Below are 18,389 nucleotides of genomic sequence, written 5' to 3' on the forward strand. Positions count from 1 at the left end.
TTCAGGCGGTCACCATCTTTTGCCTCTAGTCCCGCCCATCTCCATCTCCCCACATGACCACTAGAAATACTCAGCCTTAAAATCTGATGTTGAGATGCAACTTAAAACCCTTCCGAGGCTGCTCCCTGCCCCTATCCCCTAGCAAAGAACCCAGGTCTTTCATCATCTGCCTCCAGGCCACTGGCCTGGCTTTGTTTTCCTCCTGTACTTTCCCTCCCCCTTGGCCTCCTCTTACTGTCTGCAGGAGGTTTATACTTTCCCACACCACCGACCTCAGCTGTGGCCATGTGACTGACTTTGGCCAAGAGCAAGAAAGCCGAAGCGCTGCCTGCTTCTTCTGAGCAGACGCTAAGTGCTGTATTTGTTCTGTCATGTTTTCTTTTTTCCCTTTCCCATAAGGGAGGTATCATCCCAGAAAGAAGCCATTTGTTAAGCCTCCGTGGGTCCCAGGACGAAAACAGATCAGAAGCAGAACCACAGCTGATCTACACTGGACATGCGGCATAAATGAGAAACACACTTGGGCTGTCATAAGCCACTGAGATTTGGTGACTGTTGTTCGGCCTAAACTGACCATTGGAGCATTTTTGATCTCCCATAACCTCTCTGTTTGGAATGTCTTCTCTCCTCAGCTCTACCCTCCCTTCCAGTCCCACCTCCCCCGTTTGCACAAGAGCCTGGCTCATCATTCTACACTCAGTTCAGGGGTTATCCCCTCAATCAAGTCTTTTCTTCTTTCCCAGGTCTAAATGATCGCTCCTACCTTTAGGACCTCCTCTGGATGCTACAGACCTGTAATGTCCCTGGAACTACACTTGGGGTTTTCCATTAATTAAAACAATTCCTCTTTAGCCCTGGCTGGGTTGCTCAGTGAATTGAGCACTGGTCTCTGAACCAAAAGGTCCCTGGTTTGATTCCCAGTCAAGGCACATCCCTGGGTTGTGGGCCAGGTCCCCAGCTGGGACTGTGAGTGAGGCAACCAATCACTGTTTCTCTCCCTCTCTTTCTCCATCCTTTCCCCCCCTCTCTAAAAATAAATAAAAACAAACAAATAACAAGTTTGTTTCTTATAAAAACAAACTCTTCTTTTAAAAAAAGTCCTCAGTTTACAGAATGAGAGACTTTGACTCAGAAAAGCAAACTCGTCCAGGTCTCCCGGCCATCAGCCACAGGGACAGAGTTCTCACCAGGTGCAGATCTGGCTCAGAAATAAGCAATCACTTCCCTGTCCCCCATCCCTCCCTCCCTCCTTCCCTCCTCCAGCAGCAAGCTTTCAGATCCTCCCACTCCAGTAGAGGAGTAAAAGTCTTCCTAACAACTGAAAGGGCTGCTGAATTAATTTGACACTTGAAAGATCTGCACCTGAAAGTGGGCTTCCTACCCCCTGAGAAGATAATCACTTTCTCAAAGTGGATGTATTTATTCTTAAGGCTCCTGGGAAAGGCCCTGGAGACCCTTGAGAACTGGGGCAGTTCGTGCCTTTCCTCAGGTCCCTAGCAATGGGCGAGCTGTGGTGAGATAAGAACAAGGAGACTCCCACTTCCATTGCCTGAGGAGCCTTTGGGAAGGCAGGTCTTCTGGATTTGTCAAAGGGTAGGGGGTTAAGTAGCCGAGGGTTCAGAGTTCCAAAGGAGTCCACTACATACTGATATTTCAGGTATTAAAAAAAAAAGAAAGAAAAATGGCCCTGGCTGGTGTGGCTCAGTGGACTGAGCGCCTGTCTATGAACTGAGAGGTCACCAGTTCAAAACCCAGTCAGGGCACATGCCTGGGTTGCAGGCCAGGTGCCCAGTTGGGGGTGCTGGGGATGCATGAGAGGCAGCCAAATGATGTTTCTCTCCTTCTCTTTCTCCCTCCCTTCCCTTCTCTCTAAAAATAAATAAATAAAATCTTAAAAATAAAAAAGAAAACTGAATGGTGCCAAATATTTTGCTCTTCAGGTTAAACAAGAGGAGGAAAATGACACAGTGGCAAAGGACTGAACCAGACCACCCAGGTCATGCCTGTGAAAAACCACCTAAAATGGCAACTGCAATTTAGATTTCCAGGAGCTGCTGGCATTTTGTTGTGTGGGTGGGTTTTGTTTTCATTTTCTCTCTCTCTCCCCTTTACTTGTTTGTTTAAGGGATGAGTAAAAAGTATAAGAACCCTCCAATTCCCACCCCCCAATCAGCCATACTCCTGCAAGATGAGCATTCAACGAAGTACTACGATATTCTCTTCACGCAACATTTATACCATTTTTTCCAAGGGTTACAAAGGTTTTCTAAGACTGTAGTTGGAATCCACTTATCTCTCACCATTCCAATAGAGCAAGTTTTTACCCCCCCCAGGGATACATTACCTTTAAATGATACCATCAGTAACATTAATAGCATGTTTTCCCTTCAAGTGTAGAAAGCTATTCAGAGCTCCAAATGGTCGCTGGGCCAGTTTGGACAACTTCGATTGACTCTTTCAAAGACCATCCACTCAGTATATAGAAAATAATAAGAGCCAGCAGTACTTGAGTGCTCAGCGCGGTGCCCAGTGTTTCTCAGGCATTGCCTCATTTAATCCTCAAGACAACGCTATGGGGAGGGTGCGACCATTATTGCCGCCTTACAGATCAGGACAGCAAGGCTCAGAGAGCCTGCAGGACCTGCCCTAGGAGAAGAGACAGGCAGAGGCCAGCAGCTGCCCAAGACCACAGTTAATGATTCACTCAAGCCCTCAGGCAGTTCCTTTTAGTAAAGGCTGATACACACACTGTACACACTCACTCACTCACAAACACACTCTCATCTTCAACTCTTCATCCCAGCCAGAGGCGGGTGTCCGGCAAATTGCTTGGCAACGCGCGGAAGAAACTCCATCCAAAACCCGGGGTCCTCCGGGCCCTGGACGCCTCTGGGCGCTGTCCAGCGGGCAGCGCGCCTGAGAGTCCTGGCTGGGGTCCTGCCTCCAAACACCCCAAAGGTGGGGAGGAAAGCCAAGGCCGGGATTTCAGGCTTTGGGGTGGGAGGGTGGAGGCACCGTTCCGAGGGTCACTTGTTGGTTCCCGACTTGGGACAACAAAAAACGTCCCGGGGACCCAGATCTTGGGGAAGACTCGCGTTGGTAAATAGTATCTGTGGATGAGTGCAGGGGCCGCAGGGGTCTTCCTCTTATACCCTTGCCCGCCTTAGACCGATTTACCTCCCTTCCTCCCACTCCTGGACGCCCACGGTGTGTGGAAATGCCGCGCCTCCAAGGGACTCCACCGAAGCAGAAGCAGGCTCCGGGCACGAGGGGCTCGTGCAGTAGCTGCGGCGCTAGGACCTCGCGGCCGGCCCGCCCCCTGCCCGCTCCACCTGCGGGGCCCCTCTCCCACCAGCACGCTGGCCCTCCCTCTGCGGGGTGCGGTTACCAGTGACGCCTCCCGCAGGGTCCCGAGTTTCTGCCGGAAGGTCGCCGCGGAGGAGCCCGCTGGGCAGATCGGGGATCCCCTCCCGGCCGCCCTGCTCTTCTCCGCGCTCGCTCCAGATCGCTGTGCCGCGGCTGGCTCGCGACCCAGGACGCTCCCACCGCTCCTGATTGGCTGAAGCGCGCCCCCAAGTTGCGCCCTGATTGGGCAGCCCAGAGCCGGGTGGGGTGCTCCCCGCGCCCTGCGCTGGGACCTACTCCCTGTGCCCTGGCGCAGCAGCCTCGCACAGGCTGCCCATCCGGGCCAGGATCCAGACGTTGAACCCCTTTGCGCAGGCTGGACCCGCCGTCCAGATACCTGGGAGGAGTGGAAAGCATACCTGCGAGTAGCACAGCGGTGGTGGGGAGTGGGGATCGCCTTGGAGTCTCTCCCATACCCATTGCCAATGGTAGAGAGTGGTTATCAGTGCTTCTCTAGCCTCAGTCTCACTCCTACCTGGGGTTTTGACTACCTGTTCATTTTGATACTTTGACTATAAAAAGGGCGTAGGACGCGCAGGGTAGTGTCCTGTAAACAATGGGTTCTAAATTGGATATGTGGACTCAGGTGAAGCTGAATGATGATGATAGTAATAATAATAACCCTAACGTTTCCATGGTGCATGTTATTTGCTGGGCACTTTTCTAAGTGCTTCACAAATATTAATTCACAAATACAGGAAACAGCTGTCATGAGGATGTCAGTATGTCCTGTAGAAAGTATGGACGAGCAACATCAGTTCTGAGAATGGAGGGACTTTCATCTGGAAGGCACGGTGTTGCAGTAAAGAGGTTCAAATTAGAGTGGAGAGAGAGTATTGGGAATTAAAATTGTTCACAGTTGCCATTTCTTCTTCCATATTCTTCAGTCCTCCCGCCATTTTCTCCCACCTGCATCAAAACTTTCTAAGTAAAAACAACCACTATAAATCAGGATGCCACCAGGACTTTGTCCCACCACCATAAAAGGATCCCCACTCAACACCTAGATAGACTATGAATAGAAATTAATAGCATAGTTTATATTTGACTTGGGTTGTGAGTATGTAACCATTTTCCTGTAGGTAGTCCCTCCTAATTCTATCCTCTTATGTTGCTGTCTATGTCGATAGAACCTGTTTGTGAGAAATTGAGCTTGGTAGAGAAGTCAAGACCCCAGTGACAAACCAGCTTGACCCACTCTGAACAGACTGATATTGCTTTAGACCTGTGATTTTCAACTGATGTGCTGCAAGAATTTTTAAAACATGCAATACCTGACGATTTAGTCAGGGGCACTGACCTCTTTTCCCTGAGATTGTCACATTAAAAATAAAATTAAAAAAAGAACAGCCAACCCAACAATAGCTGTCTGGTATGAATGAATGAAAGTTATACCCATTATTTGTGTCATATTGGCAAAAAATATATTTTTTGGTGTGCCGCAAAATGTTAGTACTAATCATTAGTTTATGTGTGCCGTGAGATGAAAAAGGTTGAAAATCTCTGTCATAGAGTCATTGACCTGAAGTCATTTACTGTGCAGAGCCCAAGACCCTAAAAGGAAATTAGCTCAGTTTTCTCCAGTTTATATCAATGGACAAGCTATTGATTAATTTTTTATTGAAAAGATGGACGGGGCCGTGGTGGAGCATGAGCTGGTGGGAATGCCAGAGCACACAGACTGTGTGAGGATGGTTCTTTCACTAGTATCTTTCTGCTAACATCAGAAGCACATGGAGACATCCACCCATCATCCCACTCACTCACTCTCTGTAGTTGTGGCTTTTGCCAATGCAGAAGTTCCATTAAGATTGGTCACGCTGCTCTGGTTGGTGTGGCTCAGTGGATTGAGTGCTGACCTGTGAATAGAAAGGTTGTTTGTTTGATTCCCACTCAGGGCACATGCCTCGGTTGTGGGCCAGGTCCCCAATTGGGGAAGTGTGAGAGGCAACCAATCAATGTATCTCTCACATGCTTCTATCCCTCTTTCTTACTCCCTTCCCCTCTCTCTAAAAGTGAATAAGTAAAATCTTTAAAAAAAAGAAAAGAAAAAGATTTGTTACTTTATCACTCCAAAGAAGAAAGGCTATTTTGGCCAGAGAACTAGGCTGACCCAAGATGATTCCTTAAACGGATCAACCCTGGTCACATCACACTAAACTCAGCCCTCTGGAAGGATGAGAAGTGAAAAAAGAATCTGGATCCCCACATTTCACTCTAGAATCTTGTGGACAGGCGCTATTAATGTACCCATCTGTCTCCTGTCTCACTCAGTAGGGCTTTGCTTCCTTCTGTCTCCTGTAACACATGTCTTCTCTGGCCACTCCTACTTAGCACTCAAGACTCAACTAAGTTATCCCATCCTCTGCAAGGCTTGCGTTAACTCTCCCAGGTAAGGGCGGTGATCCCCTTGCCCATGTAATACCCTCATTATGGAACTAAGTAACAGTATTCTAGTGATCAGCTTACATGGCTGTCACTCCCATTAATTCTCCCCCATGCCTGGCCTAGTAATTAAAGCACATAGGTACCCAGTTAAACTTGAACTGATTGACTGAAATCCCTAACAGGACTGGGCCAAACTCCTACCCTGGTCAACAGGGCATCCTCTGGTTCCAGGCCAGATGGACATTTGATGTGGGTCAAAGCGATTATCCATCCATCCAATCCAACAGTGAATGGGTAGTTTCTGTATGCCAGGCTCTGTCAGGTAAGGAGAAAAATAAGCTCTGGTTAGAAGATGTGTTGTTCTACCTTGATAAGCTCTCTCTTAAATGTACACAAGATGAAACTGTGCAGCTGATTTACAAAAAAAAAAGTTTGACAGTCCCTTAGCTAAACGTAGAGATACCATATGACCCAGTCATTCCTCTCCTAGCTGCATGTCCAATAGAATTAAAAACGTTTGCCCCCACACAAACTTACACACAAGTGTTCACAGCAGCGTCATTCAGAATAGTTGAAAAAGGCAAACAACTCAAAGCCCATCCACTGAAGAATGGACAAATAACATGTAGTATAGCCACACAATGGAATATTAGTCAGCCCCAAAAAGCAATGAATACTGATGCATACTACAGTATGGATGGACCTTGGGAACATTATGCGAAGGGAAAGAAGCCAGACACAAAAGGCCACACATAGTGTGATTCCCTTTAGATGAAACATCCACAATAGCTAAGTACATAAAGGCAGAAAGCAGATTGGTCGTTGTCAGGGGGTGGGTATGGAGAAAGCAGGCAGGGACTGGTTTAATGGATGTGGAGTCTCCTTTTGGAGCGATGAAAATGTTGTGGTATTAGCCTGTGGTTATGGTTACACAACTCTGTGAACAGTTAAAAAAACAAACCACTGAATTGTTTTAAATGTTGCACAGAGCCTGTATTCTGAGAGTGTGGAAATCGTCACTGAAGGAGGACACATTAGTGAAATCCTAAAGCGTAGTAGCTAAAAGTATGAAAGTGTGGAGGAACGGAAAAAACCTCCAAAAACCAAAAGTTGCCCTGTTCCTGCTTGCACTCCCACCTTCAGCAACCCAGAGGGACTTACTCCCTAGATTTGTATTGTCCCACAGGAGAGTCTAGGCTGATGGAAATGCTCTTTACCTGAGCTATTCCCTAAGGAAGCCACTAGGCACATGTGACTATTAAATACTCAAAATGCAGTTAGTGCAACTGAAGAACTGAATTTTAAATTGTACTTACATTTAAATCATGGCATGTGACCACTGACTGTGCTCCCTGCAGCATGTAGCTTTGACTGGGTTAAAGGACTAGAGCCATCTTCACTGGCAGCTTGGAAAAATACTGGAGGACACGGGAATGGGACGGTCTATGCCTTTATGGCCCACTGCCCAGCTCAAGCGTAAATCCACTAGAAATCCTTCAATACGACCTCATGGCTCCCACCCTTTTCCTTTCTATGAACTCCATGAACTCCAGTCAATTGCAATGTTTAGTTTTGTCTTTACGGCAAAGTGTTCCCGTTCCACAAATATTTATGGACCAGGCACTTTGTGGAATTCTGGGAAGAAAAAGGAGTGCAGACAATGTCGGCCGAATTCCAAAGGGTTGGTCTTGACAAGGCTGAAAAGAAGAAACAGGAGAAATTCCCTGCAAGGACCTGGCTCCTTCCCCACTCTCCTCCAAATTTCCCCTCTCACACATCATCTATACGCTTCCTAGTGGGAAATCTTGCCGGTACAATGCTGAAGTGATGCTGAACCTTTATTTAGCTTTCCTGTTTCCAGCTCAAGCCTTTCAATGTCCTTAAGTCCTTTAGTACACCTTCCAATTCATGTTGATCTTTCCCTCCCAGGAGCTGAACTTTCATTGAACTTGAACGGGTAGAATGTAATGACTTTCTATGTGTTTTCCTGTAATGTGGTGCCCCACAGCAAGATTCATTTGTTCTAAAATGAATATTTTGTGCCAGAGAATTTTGTAGATTAAAAAACACACACACACAGGGTCACTGAGCTGCTTAGAGCCTCGTGAGGAGGCTCCCAAGTCATCCTACCGAATGTGGCTGAGATGTGCCACAGAAAGCACGGAGCAAGGAGCCGCTGACATGCCCCGGCAGAAATTCTTTGCTCTGTGCTGGTCTTCAAGGCTGTCACCCCAGCCTACCACAGGTGCTCACTTCCAGCCCTTAGCTCCACAGTGTCTGTAGGCTCTTCTGGCTGACGTCCACGCACGGATGCAGTGACATCAGGCTCTCCGGGGTCGGTCGTCAGCCGTGGAGATGAGGGATGGACATCCCTGAGTGACTGAGACCACTCTTCTGGTCCCTCCTGTCCTCACTGGTGAAAGAGATCACATCCTAGGGATGCGGCGCTGAGGAGCTGGAGAAGACCAGGTTGGAAGATGTGTGACTCCGCCCTCATCAGATTGCTGTGGGATTCCAATGAGATCATGCACCTGAGACTCCTTTGTAATCTACACACAGGAATCAGTCGTTTTTATGAGTCCCATTTGACAGAAAAGAAAACTCAAGAAAAGGAAAGTGAAATGACATCCCAAGACAACGAGGCCCCAGAGGAGTGTTATTGCCGAGGGGAGAACACTGGTTTCAGGGGGGCCGGGAGGGGACACCAGCTCTGCCAGCCCCTCACTGCATGACCCGGGTCAGGCTCCGAGCCCCAGTTCCTCGCTTATAGAGTGGGGATCATAACACACCTACTTCAGAGGATTTGGTGAGCAACAGATGAGGGGATGCCTGTGGACGCAGCCCTGCGCCTGGCACACAGCAGGTACTCGATAAATAACTCTATTATTATTAGTTTATCACACAGATATTTGTAGCAGAGCCACAGGTCTCCTGGGTCTCAGCCCCTCTCAGCTCTAGAAGTAGGTGATGAGAAAACATTTTCCAGGTGAGACCGCCAGGGGGTAGAGTGATATGTCAGAGTTCCTGGCTTTTGAGAGATGACATGGCAGGTGGGGAAGGGCAGACTCGGGAGGCCTGGGTTTGAGTCCTGGTCCCGTCACCAGTGGTGGTAAGACCCTCAGCAAGCGACGTGGCCTCCCTGTGCCTCGGCCGCTTCCCCTCCAAACCCGGTTCTTGTGAGGGGCCAGTGAGCTCCCGCACAGCAAGGGTGTGGGACAGCGCCTGGCACGTAGTGTAAAGAATTGTTAGGGACTAGTAATGTAATTGTTTTTGAATTCATTTAACAACAAAGATAAAATTTGTTCTTAAAAATTCCAATTGGCTTTTATTCGGAGGGGCCCGCATCAGAAGAAACATAAAAGGGTGTAGAGAATGATCTTTGTGCCCTGACCTGTGATATCCCCTTTGCCTGAAATCCCCGGGTTTTGACCCGTAAAACCGCACGTGTTCTCCACTGCCGTGGGCCAGGCTTCCTTTGCTCCTGCTCCTGTCCTTCAAACAGGACTCCACTCTTTTCTCCTCGTCCGTGTATTCCCTGACACCCTCAGTAAATGCGCCTTTGATGGAAAGCTGATGGAAAGCTGATGGAAAATGAGGGGGAAGATTTTAAACTCTCGAAGTTGGCAGACAAACACAGAGCTGGAGTTCATGGTGGGGCTGATGTCCTCCCTGTCAGGGGATGAGGAGGCTGGTGGAGGATTTGGGGAGAGGGGTCTCTCAACACCAGGAGGGAAAAAGCACGAAGAATAACCATCCAATCTCTGCACGAAGGGGTTGCAGCCCCCACGGCCGCATCCCCCTGGGGTGGGGCGGAGAAGGTATGAGAGGGACCCACCGTGAGCATGGGCCGTGGATCTGAGACAGCCTCTGTCCGAATCCCAGTTCTGCCATTCAACAGCTGTCTGGCCTTCGAACCAAACAACTCAGCCTATTTTATCACCTGCAAAGTGAGGGTAATACCAGCCTCAAGGGGTCACTTTGATGATTACATAAGACAAATAGTACGAGGCCTGGCACTTAGAAAATGCCCAATTCATAGTGAAGTGAATGAAAAGGGGGTTGAAAAGACAACAGTACGCTTGTTGGAGGGAGCTGTGCTGTCCCGAAAGCACAGCATTGCTTCACATTGTCCACTGCTTGTCATTATGTGCATCCCAGGCCCCAAACCCACAGGGAGGCCTTCACACAGCTTCTCAGGCCCTCAGCCCGAGGTTCATCAGCAATCCCGACGACACCCAGACGGGAGGGGACTCCGCCAAGCCCCTCCCGGGCCCCTCTTCTCTCCAGCTGGCAAAGAAACGCTCCACATTTGCAGCTCCCACAGCAATCACGAGAACCTACTCCCTTTTATTGTTTTTCTTTTCCTAACGATGGAGCAATCACATGATTTCGACAGGAAAAACAACTCTGGAATCAGAGACCATCTGGACGGAGCCAGGACTTTCTGGTCCCCATGCCTGAGCCCCTGGAGAGAAAAGACACTGGATGCGGGGGGATGAGCTGGGGGATGAGCTGGGGGATGAGCTGGACCAGCAGCACGGCCCACACATGCTCACTGCTGGCTGGCCCACCGAGCAGGTTGTTTCAGGATTAAAAACAGCCTGCTTCCAACAAACCAGGAGCTCATGTTTACTGATTGCTAGGGACCAGGCACTTTACAGGCATCACCCAGCTTAACCATCACAGCAATCCAAGAGGCGTATTTATTGTTTTCCTTATATACCAGTGATACATGGGGCTCAGAGAGGTTAAGGGGTCTCTGAGGAGCACACGACAGTCAGGGGCTTCACTGGCATTCTGCCCTTTTTGCAAGCTCCCAGAGCCCGTATGTTTATCAACCAGCCCCTGGTAGAGCAGTGCTTCCAAGCCCGGGGATCTTGTGGAAATGCAGGGTCTGATTCAATAGGTCCTGGGTGGGGCCTGAGACTCTGCATTTCTAACAAACTTCCAGGGGATGCTGCAGCTCTAGGGACTTTAGTTGCAAGGGTAACACCAGTGGTCTTGACCTTGGCTGCACACTGGAATCCCCTAGAAACTTTCAGATTGCTGACACCTCAGCCCCACCTAGAGGTTCTAATTTCATAGACCTGGTGTGCGGCCTCTGCTCTATTCCTCTGCGCAAGACTTTTAAAGCTCCCCATGATGGAGTGTGCCACCAGGACTGAGGCTGCCCTTCTGACAGGAGGCAGTGTCTGCAGGCTCCTGAGGACATGGAGTCACCCCGGGCTCCCCTTTCCCCACCACAGAGGCATCTATGGCTGGGCTTTGAGGTCCCCTGGGAAGAGACCTTGGAAGAGGCCAGAGCCACCACCTGTTTCCTTGAAATAGTTCGCAGCTGTGCTGGGTGACCTCACCACTCTGGCTCTGTGGGGGCCAAGCGGAGATCTGGAAAGCCCTCTTCCAACGTCATGTAGTCAAATGGGCTTCGGGCACCCTCGTGTGTTGGGGCAGCAGGGCCAGCGCCCAGCCAGGGTGGGGCTTCTGGGAAGGAGCTGCCCCCAGCCCTGCCCCACCATGGGAACCCCTTGGGCTGGGAGCTCCGCTGGCAGCCTTATTCCTGTCCTCCCTCTCAACACTCGGGAACGGATGGAATCACAAGTTCTTTCCCCCTTAAATGATGTATAAATAAACAAACAATGAAGTATGTAACTGAAAAACAGAGGCCCTTCCTCTTCCCCTTACACTTCCCAGAGGCAACCACAGGTAGCCACTGGGCTCACATCCTTACTAGTCTTCTGCACATAGCTGTGTCTACCTACACACACACACGTGGTATTGATTTACGAGCAAACGCCATCACGGGATACTGTTCCGAGCACTGTGCTGGGTGTCTTTTCCGTGTACTGGGTATACACTCACACGTTATTTTGGTGTGCTTCAAACTTGGCTGGAAGTCGGAATCTCTTGGGGCTGCTTCTTAAACATAAAGACTCACCCCAGACCTGCTGAATCAGAATTTCTCAGAGAAAGGCCTGGGAAGTTTTTACGAAATTGTATTCTGAATAACTCAGTGGCTTAAAACTTTTTTTTACTTAAAAAAATTGAGACATAATTGACACATTGTATTCTTTGTATGTGTCCAACAGCTCAAGGGGATCTCAGCAGTCCCACTTGTCTGAGAGAAGGATGCATCAGTGCTTGTTAGCCAGTCTCCAACTGTTAAACATTTAGCTTATTTCCAGCTTCTTTCTTCCTGCTGTGAACAACACTACAAACATACGCGTGTCGTACAGGTGCCCACGTGGGTGTTTCTGTAGGTGTTTCTGCAGGATTGTTCATTTCCAAGGAGTGTCAGCACTAAGCCCCGGGCTCACCTGGAAGTCCTTTCCCCCTAAGAGTGCTCATTCATACATGAATCATGCAACCTGAGGGCGGCCCGGAGACCGAAAACCTACTTAGTCGAGACCAGTACTATCCAATGGAAATACAATGTGAGTCACGGACATCATTTAAACTGTTCAGTTTCTCCATATTCATTTTAATAATATACTTTATTTAACCTGATAGATCAAAAATATCTCAATACATCATCAAATGAAAAGTATGAATGGAATATTGTATGTCTTCGAAAGTTAGTGTGACTTTTACATCCCTTCGACTAGCCACAGACCAAGTACTGAGTAGGCACACGGGGCAAACGGTATCGTGTGGGACAGTGCAAATCTAGACCTTTTATGTGACTCGGGAGACACTTAGAGGGGACGAGGAATACACAGCTGTGGAGCAGCTACAATCTACTTGTCTCCGAAGAAGCACTTAACATACAGCACTGCTAACTGCTCCCAAAGAAGCATGCGGAGAGAGGGGCGAGACTTTTGCAGAGCACTAAACTGAATGATAATTCCAGCTGAAGACATTTTCTCTTCAGAACAAGTCTTTGAGGACGGCCGGGGATGGGTCATTATGATGCCCGTTGCTTTGACTTCAGGCTGATGCTTGTCCAAGAACCCCATACAGCAGACGCAGAACTGGAGTCTCGTCTTCAGATTCTAGCGCCTGTGCTTTTCTTTCATCACACAGATCTCTCTGAGACAGTTATTGAAAGCTGGTCCTTATATTAGTGGTTCAGGGAGATCTGCCAACAAACTAGGTGAATTATTAAAAGACACATCGTCAATCTAATCTAAATAATGTGCTGTTCTGTAGACTGGTGGTTAAAAACATGTTCGCTAGTGTCCCCTGGTGGACATGGAAGTTATTGCAAGCCACTGGTGAACGCATTTGTGGGCCTTCCTGTTCATTAACAGAGTACATAAAAATATGACAATTATTACATAGAAGTTCTTGAAATTAAAAAAAATTGACTCCTTATACTGGGAAAGGTTGGAGGTCACTGCAGTAATTCTTCCATCTTAGACTATCAAAAGGACAGACACAAACATCCTAGTGACAGGTTCTGCTTCAGATGTCTTTTTAAAAAAATTAAGATATAATTAACATGTATATTATATTAGTTTTAGGTATACAATGCAACGATCTGATATTTGTGTGTATTTCAAAATGAGGATCACAATATGTCTAGGTAATGGTTGTCACCATACATAGCTGCAAAATAATTTTTTCTTGTGATGGAAACTTGTAAGATTTACTGTTTTGGCAACTTTCAAATATGCGATACAGTATTATTAACTATACTCACCACACTGTGCATCATCTCCCCGTGACTTATTTCTTTTATAATCAGAAAGTTTCACCTTTTGATTCCCTTCACCCATTTCACCCACTCACACTCCACCCCACCCCTACTCCACCCCACCCCACCCCTTGCCTCCAGCAACCACCAATCTGTTTGTATCTATGAGCTCAGTTTTTGTTGTTGTTTGCTCTAGATTCCACATATAAGTAAGGTCATAAAGTGCTTGTCTGTCTTTGTCTGACTTATTTCACTTAGGATGATACCCTCAGGTCCATCCAGTGTTGTTGCAAATTGCAAGATTTCATTCTTTTTTTATATGGCTGAGTAATATTGCAGTGTGTGTGTGTGTGTGTGTGTGTATCACATATTCTCAGTCTGTTCACCCACCCATGAACATTTAGGGTGCTTCCATGTGTTGGCTATGGTAAATAAGGCTGCAGTGAGCATGGGGGTGAGGATATCTTTTTTTAAAGCACGTGTAATTGTCTTTGGTCATATCGCAGGTTCTAAATTTACTCGGGGGTGTGTTAGTGTGTCTGTTCTCTAGCTAGGCTGTCAGCTGCTCTGGAGGGAGAGCCTTGAGCCCCCAAGTGAAAGCTGTGGACACACTGGGCACTTGAATGAATGTTGTTGATTACCTTTTAAGAGTACAAGACAAATATTGTGTTTGTAATGGAATCTATTGATTTTGTCTGCCCAGAATCCCTTTCTCTTTCTCTTCCAACCCACACAGTCTTAATGAGGCTGTTAATCAAGTGCCCTGCCTTCCCCTGGGCAAGCGGTGGGCCCAGAGATTTGAATCTGTGTAAAGAGTGACGGAAAGTGCTACCTCTCTCCAAAAGCTGGGCTAACGCCTTTAATTAGCTAGGACTGGGAGCTGTGTGATTCTGAGACCTACCCCACACCCTCATGATAAACTTGTTTTTCACTATTTCCAGAAGAAATCTTAAATAGAAAGCATTACCTTTCCATTTAATTCTGCTCTAATTTGGAAATTTGATCAAGTTTTCTCAAGCATTAAAAGAATGGAAAGCTTCTAAGTTGCTAAATATAAAACTAGCTCTTTCTCCCTAGAGCTCAAAAATGACAACCAATAGCGAACTTGATAAAAATTGCCTTTTGAAAATGTTATACTACCGTTTGGTCATCCCTAAGGGTTTGGGGCACCAGCAAGGGCTGTTACGTGAGCACACAGAGAGGCCCTTTGTAAAGACAGTGGACCGGCTTCCAACGGGAGCCCCTTCCAGCTGGAAGACGAGCCATTTCTTGTGTGTGGCTGCATGGTATCTGTCATACTGGCCGAGTATGGCACAGCTTATTCAACCAGTCCTTGCTGACAGGCGCCTCACTGGTTCCTACTCTGCTACTGCCCACAGCCCTGCAACCCGCACACTCTCACCGGGGAGCAGACCGTACCACCGCTGAAGGGGCGGAGATGGGTTCTTTGCAGGGGCAGAGAATAGTTCTCTTTCGACTCATAAAGCACAGACATACATAAAGTACTGAAACAGACACTCTGTCTATCTGGTATTAAAATTTCATGAGTCTGGAGAGGGGGCGATCAGGGAAAAAACATCTAAATGCCTCCTCGGGATGCTAACAATGAAACAAAAGTGGAGACGCACAAACACTGCTTTCTGCCAGCTCCATTGTCAAGGGGACACGGAACCGCAGCGACTGGCTTCAACCTGGCCCTGTGCACGCCAAGGGGGGGCAAAGTTGGGAGGCCGGTGGCAGGAGGAAGAGGCGACTGTCAGAGATTTCCCGGGGTTTGTAGTCTTGAGACCTGCGGTGTTCAGGTCCCGTGGTGTCCCCCCAGGAGCAGGGGACCCTGCAAGCCTCTCTTAGACTCGGGCTGTGGTGCTCACTCACCACGGGACATGGGACATGGGGTTTAACAAGTGAACCTACGTCGCCTTCCAGTGACAATCTTAGCTCGTTCTCCACTACTTCAGAAATATTTTCAGTCTTAACAGTTTTCTCTTGACTTTAGAGTATCTAGATTGTTAAAGAAATCCTTGGAAATATTGTTTTTTTCTTTCCCATTCATGTACTCATTTGCCTCCAAGAACGGTCTAGGGTAACTCTTAACCTCTCTTTATGTGATTACAATGGAAGAGGTAATGAATGTGCTAACCGAGTAGAACTTAAATGTGCTCACCAAAACTAAAAATAATAAAAATATAAAAAGATAAATCTGTGAGGCGATGGGCGCTGATTCATTAGATGGGAGAAACCCTTTCACACTGTTCACATTTATCAAATCGCCATGATGTACACTTTAAATATCTTAGAATGGATGTGCCAATTATACCCCAATAAAGCCGAGCTTTAAAAGTACCCCCAATTAAAAGATAATTATTGAGAATAAAAAAGAACTAGAGAGCTGTCCTCTAGCTCAGGGCTGGTTAGCACACCGCAGCTTTCATATCCTGAAGACCCCGGGGCTCAGGCGTGGCTCCCCCGCCCTTGCAGCGCCCGTTTCTGGGCTCAGGCAGAGCCGAGGAGGCCCCTGCTGGGCTGACGACACCCAGCTGCTTCCTTTCAGGGCGCCCGCCGCGCTCCCCCCTCCGCAGCCGCGGCGGCGGCCGATGGCGGACCCTGGGGCTGACCCGGCTTCCTGTGTCTGACTCGAGGAGACGGTTTCTGTTCTGGTCCAGCAGGAGCAGAGCCAGGTTGGAGGGCTGGCCGGCTGGGCGGATCCCGCAAAGCAAGAGGGGTCAGAAAATGTCACCAAAATGCCAAAGCCACCCTTGAATACAACCAGATGGAGAAACGGGTGTTTAGGAGAATTCCTCTGGAGGAGAGCACGCCTTGGGACCCCACGGGGTGCTTCAGGTGTGTCCGTGGGAGGCACAGGTCTGCTCACCACCATGGGCCGGCTCCCAGGACCGCCAGTCCTCCTTTCCCTCCCTGCTCCCCATAATGCAGATTTAATACCCCACATATATTGTGTGTCTGCATATGTACTGTGGTCCTTGTCCTGTCTAAGACTGTTTCCTAAACTTCCCCTTAGCCAAGAACCAATTTTCTGCCCCTCGGGGCTGTCTTACCCTCACTGAGAATGCAAGGTGTACGGTGACTTGTGTTCATTGTCAAGGACTGTTGTTAAAAAGTACCCCTACCTGGGTGGCTTCCCACGACAGGAATTGACCCTCCTTCAATTCTGCCCCCAGAGGCCCTAGGGGAGATTCCTTCCTGCCTCAGGGGCTGCTGGTGGCTCCAGGCGTCTGCTGGCTCGTGGCTGCCTCACTCCAGTCTCTGCCTCTGCCTACGCCGGGACTGTCGCCTCGTCTGTCTGTGACAAATCTCTCTGCCTTTAAGGACACCTGTCATCAGATTTAGGGCCTGCTCCAATAATCCACAGTAGCTCATCTCTTTTCCCTGTAAGGCTACGTTTACACGAACACGTCTTGTTGGGAGCCACCACTGAACCCACTACAATGACTGAAATACTTTGGGTGGCAGAGGACATACCTCTGGTGTCAGCGACAGAGCAAGGAGGCTCTGCACACTCACAGCCCGCAGGGCTGGCCAGAGTACGCACAAAAATTTTTGCCTTCTCTCCGACGTGGCCCTTTGGCGCCCTCTAGTGGGGGGTGACGGTAACACACAGCCCTAATTTTCAGAGGAAACAATTCACAGGGGTTTCAAATGATTAGCTGTGTGAGACGTTGAGATAGAAATTCAACAACTAGGCAAGGAACTTGGAGCGTCTCTATAATAACCCAGTACAACTTACTGCCCACCCTCTGAGAGGAGCGATGCCGGTCGGAGAAAAAGAGGAGCGACCGCCTGCGTGTGCGTCCAGATCCTTCTCTGCACTGCCCTCCGTTTGCAGGAACAGGACAACCGAGGGAGGCCACCTGGGGGAGGGCAGTGAAATACAGATAGTCACGTGTCACCCCGCCACGAAATCCCAAGAAAGGAAGAGGCATTGAAAGCTTCTTCGTTTTTAATAGTACGTTAAGACTTTTGAAAACACCGACGTGAATTCCTGAACTAGATTCCTGGCCAGGTTTTCAGCATTATATTCCCATGACGGTGTCCACTTACTGGATGCAGAAGCGTGGAGAGGCCCATTTCCCAAATAACTGTATGCACACGGAGATGGCGGCCCCTCGGGGTCCTTCCGCTGCCCAGGGATCCCTCACCTCCATCAGAGCTCCCCGCTTTCCTGGCATGAGTTCCTGCATGTACGAAGCCCCATCCAGGCAGTACTGAGTGGAACTGCCACTCAGAGGTTGTCTTGGTTTTTTTCAGCGGTGGCTCGTGTATTAATGCTTCTTGCTCTCCCCTTCGCAGAGGGCTTTGCCACTTCTGTGGCCCCCTCTTTCTGGATTGCAGGGGCCCCTTTGTGGGGTGGGATTTGTCATGCCTGGGCCTTGCATACGCTGTGAAAGCACCTCACTGGCCTCTCCCTCCCCAAGAGCTGTTTTCCCGCGGGGGGGTTTCTCCTGCTTGTGTGGGGCTGGGGAGGGGAGGGGAGGGAGGGGAAGTCACACAATAGTAAACCCTTCCAGTGCATCTGCACGTAAGCAGGTTTTCTCCAGAGTTGACTTTGGGTTTTAGTGGTCTTTTAGGTACTTCTAAGTCCATCCATGAATGCAAACATTAATTGAATTGATGTGTGTGTCTCTTGGGCATGGAGCCAAGCTCTGGGCACCTAACGGTGAATGACACAGAAGTGGTGTCTGTCCTCGAGGGACTTACCAACAGGGAGACTGAGATGAAACAGATATTGTGAATAACCAATGACAGGAAGGGCTATCAAGGAAAAATACAGAGGAGAGCGTAACAGGTGGACCTGAGGTCATGTGGGGCTGGGCAAGTCTAGGCGGAGACAGCGGAAGAGAGTGGGCCTGGCCAAAGCAGGTGCTGGGGGGTGCGGGGGGGGGCAGTTTGAAGAATGGAACACAGCTGGTGTGGTTAACACGGCGCACGCTGACGCTCTGTGAGC

General features: G+C 48.8%; 1 protein-coding gene across 2 annotated transcripts in view; it reads right to left on the bottom strand.

Moving 5' to 3' along the window:
* Nucleotides 1-3,503, bottom strand: part of STON2 (stonin 2) — a 124,802-nt gene extending 121,299 nt beyond the window's left edge. For both annotated transcript variants that reach the window (XM_028507679.2, XM_036012838.1), the window contains exon 1: nucleotides 3,389-3,503. The gene's annotated coding sequence lies outside the window, so the exon portion shown is untranslated. The remainder of the gene's footprint in view (nucleotides 1-3,388) is intronic.
* Nucleotides 3,504-18,389: the final 14,886 nt, after the last annotated feature.

Source organism: Phyllostomus discolor, chromosome 1 (assembly GCF_004126475.2).
Source record: "Phyllostomus discolor isolate MPI-MPIP mPhyDis1 chromosome 1, mPhyDis1.pri.v3, whole genome shotgun sequence".
Classification (NCBI taxonomy): Eukaryota; Metazoa; Chordata; class Mammalia; order Chiroptera; family Phyllostomidae; genus Phyllostomus; species Phyllostomus discolor.